This window comes from Ovis canadensis, chromosome X (assembly GCF_042477335.2).
Source record: "Ovis canadensis isolate MfBH-ARS-UI-01 breed Bighorn chromosome X, ARS-UI_OviCan_v2, whole genome shotgun sequence".
Taxonomy (NCBI): domain Eukaryota; kingdom Metazoa; phylum Chordata; class Mammalia; order Artiodactyla; family Bovidae; genus Ovis; species Ovis canadensis.
Genome location: NC_091727.1, coordinates 17,682,865 through 17,697,895, shown reverse-complemented (window position 1 = coordinate 17,697,895; position 15,031 = coordinate 17,682,865). Strand labels below are relative to the sequence as shown.

The window sequence follows — 15,031 nt, the reverse complement described above, 5'->3', positions numbered from 1 at the left end:
CCGTGTGCACTCGATGCCAGCCTCTGTATCCCAGCTGCTGCACTGTACTACTGTGCTCTTCAAGATACTCTCCTGAAAGATTTTAAATATTTTCTTTACTTTTTGTGCTTGCTTGTTTTTTTGTGTGTGTGAAAAGTATTATAAACCTATTACAGTATGGTACTATGAAGCCGACTGTGTTAGCTGGGTACCCAGGCTAACTCTGTTGAACTTATGAACAAATTGGACTTACGAACATGCTCTCAGAATGTATGTAGGGGATTTTTGTCAGTGCTTCTGTCCTTAAAGCACTGGTTAAAACTTGCTGCAACTGAGGGAAGGGGTGGACACCCTGGGAGAAGGGCAGGACTATACACTGAGCCCACAGAATAGCTAGGGGAAGGGCACGTCCTTGGGACAGTGTTGCAAGCCCAAGCCAGAGGTTTAACCGGAACAAAGGCCACATCCCACCACCACTCCCCACCTCTAAGCTAACCTACTTCCCATAACAGCAGAATACTACCAGCAGAGGGACCAGAGAAGATCAAGAGCACGTAAGGAGACCCAAGTCACAGTTCTGAAGTAAGATCTGACACTCAATAAAATAAAACCCCCACCCTAATCACAAACTAAGAATTTGAAGCCTGAAGTACAATAACAACCAAACTTAAAACAAGTTCAACTCCAAACTAGATCAACTCAAATCCCTGAACCAAAGGCCTCACACAAGGAAAGATGTGCCCATTTACAGACATAAAAATTATGCACTTCAGCTCTTTTCCAGCTAGAAAAATGGAGGGTGCAGAAGAGAAGCGAAAAAAAGGTTCCTGCTGTGCCAAAACTCTTAAGAAAAAGCGAAAAAATTTTGCAGAGCTTAAGCACAAGCGCCTGAGAAAGAAGTATGCCCAGAAGATGCTTTGAAAGGCAAGGAGGAAGCTTATTTATGAAAAAGCTGAGCACCATCACAAGGAATACAAGCAGATGTACAGAACTGAGATTCGAATGGCTAGGATGACAAGAAAAGTCATCAAGTTCTACACACCCGTGGAATCCAACTGGCATTTGTTATCAGGATCAGAGGTATCAATGGTGTGAGCCCAAAGGTCCGGAAGGTGTGCCAGCTTCTTTGCCTCCATCAGATCTTCAGTGGCACCTGTGTGAAGCTCAACATGGCTTCAATTAACATGCTGAGGACTGTGGAACCATATGTTGCATAGGAGGGGTACCCAAACCTGAAGTAAATGAATTGATCAACAAGCATGGTTATGACAAAAATCAACAAAAATTAAACTGTGCTGACAGATAATGCATTGACTGCTCAATCTCGTGGTAAATATGGCATCATCTGCACGGAGGATCTGATTCACGAGATCCCATACTATTGAAAATCATTTCAAAGAAGCAAACAACTTTCCATGGCCCTTCAAATCATCTTCTCCATGAGGTGGAATGAAGAAAAAGATCAACCATTTTGTAGAATGTAGAGATGCTGGCAACAGGGAAGGCCAGATCAATAGGCTATTATTAGAAGGATGAACTAAAGTATCTACTATGAGTATTTTTGTAATCTGGTCAGTTATTAAACAGTGATTGCTTTCAAACTGAAAAAAAAAAAAACTGCAGCTCAGTCTCCACTGTTCTACAAAATAAGTCAGGCTTACAATTTAAAAAAAAAAATCACAAGTCATAAGAAAAAGCAGAGGAAAAACAACACTCAGGAAAGACAAAGAATATGTCAGAACTCAGAACGAGACACAGAATCTGATGTTGGAAATACCTAGAATCAAAGTTAAAATACTATGAGTAACATGTTTAGAGCTCTAACCCAAAAGGAGAACACGCAAAATTGGATTGGTAACTCAGCAGATAAATGGAAACTATAAGAAAGAATAAAAGGAAAGTGCTAAAAATTAAAAATACAGTTGAGAGAAATAAAAAATGCCTTCAACGGGCTCATTAGTAAACTTAACTGAGCCAGGGAAAGAATCAGTGAAGTTGAAGGTAAGTCAGCAGAAACTACCCCAACCAAAAACACTGAGAGAAAAGAAAGTGAAGAACAGAACAAACAGGACTTTCAAGAAGTGTGCAACATAGGTTCTAATATAACTGGAATCAGAAAAAGAAGAAAGAATGGGACAAAAGAAATACTTGAAGAAACATGGCTGAAAATATTCCAAAGTTAATATAAGATATGTAACACAAATCCCTAACACAAGTCTCTTGCCAGGAGAGGTATCAAAAACCTAGATATACAGATGATACCACTTTAATGGCAGAAAGTGAAGAGGAACTAAAGAGCCTATTGATGAAGGTGAAAGAAGAGAGTGAAAATGCTGGCTTACAACTCAATATTCACAAAACTAAGATCATGGCATCCAGTCCCAATACTTCATGGCAAACAGATGGGGAAAAAGTGGAAACACTGTCAGATTTTATTTTCTTGGGCTCCAAAATCACTGCAGACAGTCAATGCAGTGATGAAATTAAAAGACACTTGCTCCTTGGAAGGAAAGCCTTGACAAACCTAGATAACATATTAAAAAGCAGAGACATCACTTTGCCAACAAAGGTCCGTCCAGTCAAAGCTATGGTTTTTCCAGTGGTCATGTACAGATGCGAGAAGTGACAGTAAAGACTGAGCACTGAAGAATGGATGCTTTCCAACTGTGGTTCTGGAGAAGACTCTTGAGAATCCTTTGGACAGCAAGGAGATCCAACCAGTCCATTCTAAAGGAAATCAACTCTGAATATTCACTGGAAGGACTGATGCTGAAGCTCCAATACTTTGGCCACCTGATGAAAAGAGCTGACTCATTGGAAAAGACCTGATGCTGGGAAAGATTGAAGGCAAGAGAAGAAGCGGGCAACAGAGGATCAGATGGCTGGATGGCATCACTCACTCAATGGAGATGAGTCTGAGTCAACTCTGGGAGACAGTGAAGGAAGGGAAGCCTGGCGTGCTGCAGTCCATGGGGTCACAAAGAGTCGGACATGACTTAGTGAACGAACAACAAAAAACAAAAACAACACAAATCCTAGATGATCAGAGAATAGTAAGATAAAAACAAACAAAAAAATTATTGTCACCACCGAGTACCAATACCACTGAGACTGAAATCCATTAGCTCTGCCACCAGCAAGCACCTCTGTCAACATGACCACCAGGTCAGCAATTCAACTACACATGATGGCTACCTCACAAACGCTAACCTTTACATACAAGTCTCACTCTGTTTAAACGACTGGTCAAGCCCAGGTTACAAGCTTGTACCCTAGCTGTAAAAGAGACTGGAGATGAGTTTTCTTGAGAATGTGGGACCTATAATATGAAAAATTATCAAAATGTAGAGAGGATATTTAAAAGTCTACTGTGTGTGTGTCAGTCACTCAGTCATGTCCGACTCTTTGCAACCCCACAGACCTACAGTCTACAGCCTATAGACTGCCAGGTTCCTCCATCCATGGAAATCTCCAGGCAAGAATACTGGAGTGGGTAGCCATTCCCTTCTCCAAGGGATCTTCCGAACCCAGAGATCAAACCTGAGTCTCCTACACTGCAGGCAGATTCTTTACCATCTGAGCTACGGCATGCTAAAAAGAAAATAAATTAATAATTTTTTAAAAAAACTTTCCACCTAACTAACCAACTATTATTGTATGGTAGATCCTTCAGTGAAGTCATTGCATCCTAGAGAGCCTTCCTATAAGACAAACATTTTATTTCAATGTGGTACCACATTTAAAACCAGCGTTCCAATCTGAGGAACCTAAGCAGCAATGGGGGAGTGGGGTGAACCTACATAATAAAATAAGCAAACATCTTCACTGAATGTTGGTTTTACTTAATGTTAAGTAAGGTACAATACAGATATATACAAACAAACATTGCACACACAGAGGTTTATTTTGGAACAGAACTCAGCACTTCTATGAATTCATACAACAAATCATGAAAAAATTGAAAGAAATGTCATTCTTACAGTTGTCAACTCTTGCTTCCCCTTCATCTACCATACTGTAAATGATGACAGAAGTTTGAGGAGTCCCACAGAGGGAGCCATTAGCACTTAGGTACACACCAACACAGACCCAATTATAACAGTTATGTTCGAGACAAGTGACTAGACTACAGGACAAGCACATCTATAGGGTGAGCAGAGGAAGATCACTAGACAGGTACCTGACAGAGAAACCAACTGAGCGAGGAAGAAAGCACTGACGGGAGGAGATGGGGGGCAGAAAAAGAAACAAATTTCATAAGAGCAATATTTACTGAGCACTTCCTCTGTGCCAGGCAATGCACTAGATGCTGAGGCGACAACAGGCAACACTCCATGCCTCCAGGGAGCCTACATGTAGAAAACCGATACCATCTGCTTATCCATTTTACCAAAGGCCCAGCCCTATTTAAACTCCAGCTTTAGTATTTCCCATGTATACTCTCAGGCGAAAGTGAAAATGAACAGAAAAAAGGCCACACAGAAAGAAAACTAAGATTCTGGGATGTAGCTGGGGTCAAAGCTTCAAAGCAAGGCATGCAATATATAAATCCATGTTATTTCTTGCTATTCACCCAGCTTTATCTGCTTTTCTCAGATCAATGTCTTTGAATACATGGTCTACCAGAAAATCCCTTCCCTCTACATGGCATTCTGGGCCTCCTCTAAGACTCTTCACAAATATACAGGAGCCATTACCTTTCTCAGTTCCCTTAAGTCTGCATTAAACACACCTCTTCTGGCCTAGAGTAACAGCACCCTGTGTTTCCCCATCTAAATGGGCAAAACTCCATAAAACTTAAAACTCCATAAAAGGAGGAGCTCTGTTCTTAAAACTCCATAAAAGGGCACAACACCACAGCCTGGCTTTGTATGTCCAGCACTTACCATGACGCTGATACCCTTTCAGTTGCCTACACAGTGACACCAAGATACCCAAATCATCACAGTATCGTAAAGGCAGCCAAAGAAAGACATGTATGGCCTTCCTTTACCAGCTGTGCATAGAGGGACAGACTGGAAAGCACAACTCCAAATCGAGGGCAGTCACTGTGGATGGCAAAGAAACCACCAGCACAGAAACATCAAACTCTAAAATGAGGCAACTCTTTAAAAATAAATGTCCTGGGCTGGATAGGAAGTGAAAATAGTTATGACACAAAACCACTGTAAACTCTTCAGGTTACCAGCATGAGGGGGAAAAAAATCAACAAGGAAAGAATACAGAGCAGGTATAAAATAATCCAGAAAGGCCAAAGCGAGCTAAAGTAGAGACTGCATCACAATGTAGATTTCAAAGGAAATATCTGAAGAAGAAGGCGATGCTGTGGTTATTCTTTGCATCCATGAAGGGGAAGCGCACAATGGCACTGTATACTGTCACAAACTAACCTCTTCACACCAAGGAAGCCCTGGAGGAATGCTTATTCAGTCATCAAGGCAAGGAAAACTTAGCATAGTTGAAGATTTCCAAAAATGAGCTGAGCATGTAGGGATACATATTGTAGAAGGAGAAAGAAACAAATCAGGATATATAAAATAAAATCTGTGGAGCACTTTATACATATAAGCTCACTTGAAAATAAGAAGCTCAACAGAGACCAGTTAAATATCAAAGATGGCAAAGCCACAGAATGTGAACCAGATTTGAAAATGATATTCTTGCTAAAGATTAGTGCTTCTAAATATTATTAATAAAATTCTCTAAATATACTGGAGGTGCTCGAATTAGATTTCCTTATATATGAAATAGCATAAGTGCTGAAAAATATTAAACTAGACATAAAATATTGTATTTGAGGAAAGAAAAGAACAAAGCAAATTTAATGTTGATATTTAGCAAAATGTTTCATTAAAATCTTCAGTAGATTAAAGATGTCTGGGGGGAAAAAACCAGCAGAGTCTTAAGTTTAAATATGGAAGAGAACTAAAACTGTTAGAAAAAAATTTTAACTCAGTTATAAATAGAAATGACATTCCTATATAAGGTTAACAGACTGGTGAAGGATAAAAGAAAAGGGGGAGCCTTTAGAAAACTGAAGGTAATTTCTATAAAAACAATGAAAAGAGTATCACAGATGACGATGGAAGAAAGCAGCTGCAAAATTTTTAAAGAGATGAGGAAAGAATATTTTACCTTGTAGCAATTATGACCTTTTTGGTAAATCATCATGGTTCCATTGAACTAAAACTCTTGTTTTTTTGTGGCATTTCCTGTCACATCCCTACTTAAAACCTTCAATAGCTTCCCAGGAGGCTTAGGACAAGTTCAAAACCCCAGCAGATGGCCTACTAAGCCTTTTCAAAACCGGGCCCCTGTCTACTTCTGCGTCATCACCTGCTTCTCCACTTTCCAGCCTTTCTGGATTTCTTTCAGTTCTTTAAAAGGTTCAGTTTTTCAAAAGCCTCTCGCTCTCACCTTGCCTGAGGGCATTTGCACTTTCTGCCAGGAAAACTTAGTTTCTCAACTAAACCATGCCCTTCTCATCCTTCAGGTCCCACTTAATGTTACCTCTTCACCATGGCCTTCCTACCTGCTCCCCACATGGCAGATCCCCCTACCCGGCTGGTGCCTGGTACTTCTCCTCTGCCTCCATTTCAAGCCCATAGATTCCTCGAGGACCTACTTCCCTTTGATGCATCACTCTATCACAGTTTGGTACACAGTAGATACTCATTAAGTATTTGCTAAATGAAGGGCAGATTCTCAGGATGAAGACAGGTCACCTTAGAAAGAAATAATAAATTATGAAACACCAATTAGCACAAAATTAGCTTTTGTTCTACCTCACCTATTGAAATTATTAACAATTAAAATAAAACTTTTCTTTTCCTTTGCGATGCTAATCTCAAATTTTAATGGTAATATTACCAGTAAAAATTGTTGCTGTTGTTCAGTTGCTAAGTCATGTCCGACCCTTTGCGACCCCATGAACAGCATGCCAGGTTTCCCTGTCTTTCACTATCTCCTGGAGTTTGCTCAAACTCATGTGCGTTGAGTCGGTGATACCATCCAACCATCTCATCCTCTGTGGCCCCCTTCTCTTCCGGCCTTCAATCTTTTCCAAACATCCCACTGTGTGTGCATGCTCAGTTGCTCAGTCGTGTCCAATTCTTTTGTGATCCCAGAGACTGTAGCCCTGCAGGCACCTCTGTCCATGGGATTCCCCAGGTAAGAATACTAGAGTGGGTTGCCATTTCCTTCTCCAGGGAATCTTCCCGATCCAGGGATCAAACCCACATCTCCTGCATTGCAGGCAGGTTCTTTACTACTGAGCCATCCGGGAAGCCCTAAAACACTCCACTAGTGACTGACAAAACCAGGGTAGAGTATGTGGATAAATTCGAGGATATGTCATACCTGAACCAGCTTTAGTAATCTCCCAAAGATTCTATTCATCAGAAAACTATCGTTTCTACTACTCTTGGCCAATATCAGCATAATGGGGCAAATCCAAGTCAGTAAGTTTTCTTCAACTGGTACTTATCACCTTTTTTAACTTGCTTTATCTTCCTCGCATAAGTATGTGTGTGTGTGTGCGCGCGCGTGTACTTAATCTGATTATTATAATATGATTTTACAAGCTGCCAAGAACCTAATCTTTAGGCATAGTACAAAATCTAAAACTGCAACTTATCTAAAATAATTTAAAGCAGTCTTAAACAAAAAAAAATAATGTATTCATCCATATGTTTGTTAACCAACTTCCAGAAACCAAAGTTGTTACTTTCAAAATCACTACTTTCCTCTAAATCAAATAGGTCAGAAAGCACTTCATTTGTTAATATTTGATATCAGGCCTTTCTCTTAGTAAAGAATGCAAAGTAACAACAGAATACCACAATCATAGCAATTAAACAGGTATTTTTTTTTAAGTAAAATTATTTCAAGCCAGTTATGACTGAATTTACAGTAAACTATTATTATCAGAGCAGTGCTGTGTCCTTTCTGTTTGTTATTAAAATCCAAACACAACCCACCACACAAAGAGGTATTGAAGGATCACTTTCCATAGAGAAATGTTCATCTAAAAGCAATGAAAGTTTGTTTCCAAAACACTTTACCTACAACCAAAGCATTGCATTTCCCTATCATGCGTACCTAAAAAATAACATTCCTAAGCTATCCTATCAGCAGTGTCCATCTACACGTGCAAAACAGGGAGCAAAGAGAGCACCTGGGAACCAAAGGGGTAGAATTCCACCCTTCCAGTACAACTCGTTCCCAAGGGAGCTTTAATTCTTCTGGCTATCCTTGAGGGTAACTTTAAAAAACAACAACAACAACAAAAACGCTGCAGGCAGGAAAAAGCAGCTAGTGTATTAGCTGCTTTTAGCTTGGAGGTTAAACTATTTCTAAATCCCTCAACAAGCCAGTCTGAAGTAATGCAAAAAGTAGACAATGCGTTTGCATACCTGAATTTAATGAAGCCTGCTCTCCAGCATGCACTGTAGGCATGGATCTCTCAAGGGGGATTAGAGCTCAAACAATAAAATGCACAAGGTTATTGGCTTAAAATCAAGCAAACCAATTATTCTGTCCTTGGTCTTAAATCCTAAAGGAATGTTTTCTTGCCCAACAAAAATTATATTATTTTTACCTTGATTTCTTATCCCTGTTTTCCAACATATCACTAAGAGCGCTGTATTTTATTTACTGGTTTAAAAAAGATCAAAACAGAATCAAATCAAAACCACAAAGACAAGATAATGGCTGGCACTTGCAGTACTACCTTTTATATTCTTCTATGTATTATGTTTAGGCAAAACTTTTAAATATACAAAAAGTACTAAGAAATTGTAATACATGTAAGAAGATATATTTTAAAGACGTTATCTTTTAAAATCAACATGATTTAGTTTATCGGTGCCTGATGATAAAAAGACCTAGGTGGAAGCGAGTAAATAAGGTTAAAAAAAATGCACGTTGGTGGGCAAGATCTTTTTGGGGTAATGGAAATGTTCCAAAATTGGATTGCAGTGATGGTTATACAACTCCATAAATCTAAAAAAAAAAAATCATTGAACGGTACTCTTAAACTCTTAAAACATGAATTTTATGGTATGTAAAGTATACCTTGATAAACTATTTAAAATGCATATTCAAAACCCGTACTTGCTAAAGAAATCCACAACGTTTCTGTGTAGGTTCCATCTTGGTAGAACAACTGTCCTTCCTGCTTTGGCTGAGGTGATTTCCAGCCCTGAGGTTCTACAATATTCATAGGTCCTTTCTAACATTAATAACCAGCAAAAGTGATTCTCATCAATTACAGAATAAGATGTTAAGTAAGTCCCTTTCCTCCCTAACATTGACTTGTGAGGGTTCCTTTGAGCTAAGCAACTGTAGCTTTCTTAAGGATGGGTCTTGCTTAAACACACACACACACACACACACACACACACACACACACACACAAAATCATGAGGCTTTAACTAACAGAAAATTCTACTTTCAAGTAGAAAAATTTTTTTCAGACTCCAACTCCTACATTCTGTTAAGCAACATCAATAACATATCTCTGTAGACTTTACCTCCAAATTTTGTTTCACTGACATCATTACAATTACAGAAGAGACACCGATTTGCAGATTGTAATGGCTGCCATTTTACTTCAAAAGTGTATCTATGGCTGATTCTTGTTGATGTCTGACAGGAAACAACAAAATTCTGTTAAGCAATTATCCTTCAATAAAAAATAAAGTGGCAAAAAAAAAAGTGTATCTAAACCACAAAACTGAATTCACAGAATAACTTCACAGCCTTTATTACTATAGCAAATTTAATCAAAGTCAGTCAAAAGTTAAAATGGAACATGAATTATGTACAACCTTCATTTATGAGAAACAGAATTAACAACCCTCTGAGAAAAGTCTGAACTTGTAGTCGTCCTAATCCATCAGTACTGATGGACCTGAGTCCAGCCTCCCATGTGACTAAAGGTCAGAAAGCCTTGCCAATGTAGCCTATGAACTCCAGGAAGCATATTTATACCTTGAGTAACCAACCCAGGAGCAGCAGGAGCTCAAAACATGTTTGGGAAATCGGATTCCTCAAGAGAAGAAGAAAGTATAGGTTTGAAGAGCACACCTTCAAGTCAGACCGGTTTCAATGGAAGTTTTGCTGACTAGCTGGGTAATCTGGGTAAAATATTTTCTCTCCCTCAGCCCATTTGGTCAAGTGTACCACAGGATATAAGAAAAATATCTACTTCATAGGAATGTTATGAGAACACACATACACACATATTACTATATCCATGCAAAAAAAATATTTGCCATAGTACCTAGTATTCAGTAAGGCTCAATAAATAGAATATTAGAATTTAATTATTATAGAGAAGACTGCTGAACAGAGAAACCACACCCCAAATTTGATCCTAATTAGAACTATCTCAGACACAAATGTTTCTAAGAGCTTATTTCTAAATGCTGACAATCAATTCCAAAGACCTGAAATGGGCTAAGTCCTTTAACCTAATGCATAAAAATAATTTTCTGTTAATTCCCAAATCGGAATTCTCTAAATGTTATCAGACTCTTCAGGTGGAAGGTCCTCACTCACAGCTTTCATTTCCCACTGACAGAATTGCACCCAAGTTCACTCGGCAGTATTAAGAAGTAATTGTACAAAGGCGAATGAGAAATGAGGCCACATCTTTGAATAATCCACTCTTCCAAGCACTGTTCTATAGAAAGGAAACATTCTAGAAACGATCAAGAATTTAAATCCAAACACTAAAGTGATGCATCTCCAACAAAATAGTTATAATGTTGAGTTTAAGACTGAAAGTAAATTGGAAAACCCTTCCAAACAGAAAAATATAATCTTTTAATTACATTATTTTCTCAAGTTGAAATATGTGACCCAACTGCTTCCATCATCAGATATTAAAGAATCTTTGAGGTTCTGTCTCCATCAAGAAATTCAATGTTGCCAAAAATTAAAACTTTAGAATCTAAATTTCTGAATTTCAAGTTCTGAGTAAACACTCTTTTCTATTTAAAAGTGACTTAATACTTCAAATTCTGCTATTCTTGTACTAAAATTAACAGTTACCTAAAGGATTCCCCTCACATTTGGAATTCAAGTATGTGGATTCATTTGTTCTTAAATGCCTTCTGCTATTATCTGACATCAATCTATTACATGATAAAGTCATATTGCCACACTAACAGCCAAAAATGAAGTACTGATACTTTGTTAACATACTTGCTAATATCCACTAGAAATAAAGGAGATAACCACCAAAGTTATCAAGCTAAAAAGGTGAATTTTTAACAGACACACTGAAGAAGGCTTCTTTTCTCTGCTCACCTCCTTACAAATTCCTACAGCCATATTCTTAGATACAATGGAATTTTCTATCACAAAGTAAATTGAAACATAAATCATAATGAAAGGTTAAATTTCTACAACAGAAGCCACTGTCATTTCCAACAATGCAACTATTGTTGAAAGAGTTTCTCGCAGATTCAGACACAGTGATGAAGCGAGGCTGCGGTGGGGGTGGGGGGGGGAGGCATACTTGAAGGGATTTCTCCACCTCTGTATTTCAGTTTACAATGTAACAATACTGCACCTTCAAAGTAGAAATACCAAGTAAAATCTGGTTCTCATTAAATGCAGCATATCTGGAACAGAATACATCTGATTCGCAATCAGTCAACCTTCTATTACTCATCTGGGCGAGATGGCCCTGCAATTTCCCTCAATGGGAGCCTTTTCTTTTAAAACCCCAGGGAATGCTGTGGATGCCACACTCTGATTTAAATGACTCCTAGAAAATTACAATGAAAATAATGGCACGTTTAGCGCAGGGAACTTGCATAAGTAAAAAAATCAAAAAACCTGAGATAAAGGGGTAAAAAACCCCTACCACAAGCCCCTCAATCAGGAATAAATTATAAGTCTGAGCAGGAGAAAAAAGGAATCCTCTCTGGAGAAAGAAGGCTTATGTCTAATTATTTTTTTAATATACCAAATTAAAAAAAAAAAACAAAAACAAAAAACTAGGCTCAGAAAAGTTCCCAAATAAGCAAAATCAGAATACTGAAGTGCTTTCTATATATATATACATATACATATACATCAAATAAATCCTTGCATTGATTAGGTTAGAAGGCCAGACAACTCAAAGGGATTTGACACTTTCTCCAACTGAAAACTCTCCAATCCCTCTGAAATGGTAGATTTAACACTCGTGATTATTAACTTTATTCAGCATCCCTCTTTTGAAGCTCTATTATTTCCAAACCGAATTTTTTTCTCCTAATTAGGTTTCCTTGTACTTGTGAAATGCTCAGCATACACTGTGCTGGAAGCTTTAGTTCTACAGCTTCTCTCTTCTGGCTCCTTCCCCCCCTCACCCACCCCCCACCCTCCTGAAAAAAAAAAAAGGTTTCCTTCCCAAATGTTCTCTTCTCTGCATTTGTCAACAGAAACACCCACTGGCGGTGTCAAACTGGTAATACTGCTGCAGGCTTCCTTACTCCCGATCCAGAGTCAACGGCCAAAAATGCTCAAACCTAAAATAGTACTTTTATTACAGAAATGTAAAGGATTGCTAAGGTACTCAACTATCATGTTCTCAAAAAGAGGCACACTTTTAAAAAATTATTCTTAATGGACCCTAACTGGATTGTTAAATATTAAGATTATACTACCCCCCCTTCAACACTAAATATACAGGGACAAGTAAACATAGGTTCTTCACATTTTATGACACTTAAAGAAATTAAAAACAAATTTACATCTAAATGTCATTCACCTGTAATTTCAAATAGCCTCGGTAAAGATGCTTTTTTTGGTAACCCTACAGCAAGAGGAACAACCTGGAAATATTCTAGCAAATGTTACCTAAAAGGATAATTCTATTCTATACATATTGATATTTATGTCTGCTGTTTCGGTCAAATGCCCCTGGACAAATTAATCTGTGTAATCCTTTACGTTAACTACATGAACCATTACATCCAAACAAACCTAATTCAGATGCATGGAAAGAAATTATTCCGTGTCTGCGATACTTTCTAAAATCAGCTTAAATTTCAATCAACAGAACACTGATCTGCAACTATTTAAATATCACAGCATCCGTCTAATCTCACTGTGGAGATACTAAGGTCAGGCTTTTCTTTTTCAGGCATCTGTGCTTTAACACTCAAGTGAAGCGAAAAACAAAACCCTCAAGGAAGATCTGCCTTTACACTGAAAATGTTCAGGTTATTTTTTCCCCCAACGTGGGCACAGAACGTGTCAATGCGAGCAGAACCTGTTCGTTCTGGGAAATGGTTCCAAACCCCAGGATTTAAATTTCTATGAGGGTCCAAAGGGTACGAAGGTTTGGGAAAGGGCCAGTTTCTGCTTCTCCCCACTATGCTAGTCTTGAACTTCGTAACAACGCCTGAAACTTGTTCGGGGGAAGATAGAGGAGCCGCGGGGCAGGCGGAGGGTCGCTCGCCCACCCTCGCAGGCAGCCAAGGTCAGCAGGGCCGGGGCCAAGCTCGCAGTCCCCGGCGGGTCCCGAGCTCCCACGGAACTCGAGAGGGGGGCTCTGGCGCTCAGGCTCCTCCTCAGCGCCGGCGAAAAGGGGCTTCCCCCGCCGCAAGCCCGGGGGAGCGCGTGCCGCGGGGGCGACGGGGCGGGGATGCCGCAGACCGGCCGCTGAGAGGAGCCCCGCGAGGCGGCCTCGACCCGCCGCCCCTCCTCATACCCCCCAGTCTCCCTACACCCCAAAATACAGCCCTAGCCCCTCGCTGGGGAAGCCCTTCCAGCGGCGCAGTGGGGCGCTGAGGAGGAACCACTCTAGACTGGGGTGCCCTCGCCGCGTCGCCCGGTTCTGAGCGGACCCGCGCCACCGCCCCTTCTCACGTCTGCCTGGGGGGACCGGGTGGGTCTCCTCTCTCAGGAGAAGCTGGGTGGGCACGGGGCCGATGTGAGGACAAGGAGGCTTGGCGAGCGGGTGGCAACGAGACTACTCACCCCGCCGAGTTCCCCACCTCCAGCCGGGGACCCCACAGCTCCTGAGGCCGCCGTCACCGCTTTACCTTCCCCAGCGGCAGCGACAACTAATCGAAACCCTCGACCCCGCCCTCTCGCTCAGGCAACGCGCAGCCTAATTTGCTAACTGCCCCGCCCCAACCGTCCAATTCGGACCAATGGAGAAGCGCCTCAGACTCTGACAGGTCCCGCCTCCGTCCCGCCCACTTCTGGTTGGAACCAATAAGGAGAGAGCGCTCGTCCTCGGGCTCGGGCTCGTGCGCCCCGCCTGCGCGGCTCGTGCTCTGGTCCCCAAAGCAGTAGACTGCTGGTTCCCCGTATAAGCTCGTCTGCGCGCGTACGCGCGCGCCGCGCCTCCTCGCGCGCCACGTTTGGTTGCCCCGCCAGGCCCTTAGCAACCTGGGCTGAGCGGCTGGGAGGGGCGGGACGGAGCCGCAAGCTGACGAAGGGAGGGGGGCATGAGGGGGAAGATCGTGACTGAGAAAGGGGCGGCTGCGGGGGTGGGGGGCCGAGGAGGCCCGGGAATCCGCCTGTCACTGCGGAAAAACAGGGGGAATCCTGCCTGCAGCGCAGCTATCCTGGCCTCCCTCCTCAGGGACACGTGCGGGGGGAGGGAGGGATCGGAGAAGAGAGGGTAGAGCATATTTGGGGCGGAAACCGAGGCACTGCTTGGAAATAAAGGATGGAGGATGGTTTATCTCCGTTGTTGGTAAAAATCATATCGAAATCCATTGCTGCTGGTGCCCAACTGTTGCAGCTGCCCATGTTCACACACACACACATTCACACATACGCTCGTCCCTCAGCCTGCGATCCCTTGGGTGATTTAGGTGCAAAGAACTAGTAGCCTGAGGATTCCTTCCACAGCAGCTGGATACATGCAAACGGCTGTTGCGGCAGCAGCAGCTAACCCACAGTTCTGCTTCGGTCCAGTGCTCAGTCACACAAGATTCCCCAGCTGGCATGAAAGCAATGAAGTCATCGCCCAACCAGTAGAAATGTAAAGATCTTAATACCTACTATGGATCAGGCTTCCAACAAGAATGAAGAG

The 15,031-nt window shown here is 41.2% G+C and overlaps 1 protein-coding gene and 1 pseudogene across 2 annotated transcripts in view; one reads left to right on the top strand and one right to left on the bottom strand.

The window, feature by feature from the left end:
* Nucleotides 1-14,092, bottom strand: part of CDKL5 (cyclin dependent kinase like 5) — a 170,443-nt gene extending 156,351 nt beyond the window's left edge. For both annotated transcript variants that reach the window (XM_070289810.1, XM_070289811.1), the window contains exon 1: nucleotides 13,963-14,092. The gene's annotated coding sequence lies outside the window, so the exon portion shown is untranslated. The remainder of the gene's footprint in view (nucleotides 1-13,962) is intronic.
* On the top strand, nucleotides 772-1,520 carry LOC138930166 (large ribosomal subunit protein uL30 pseudogene; annotated as a pseudogene).
* Nucleotides 14,093-15,031: the final 939 nt, after the last annotated feature.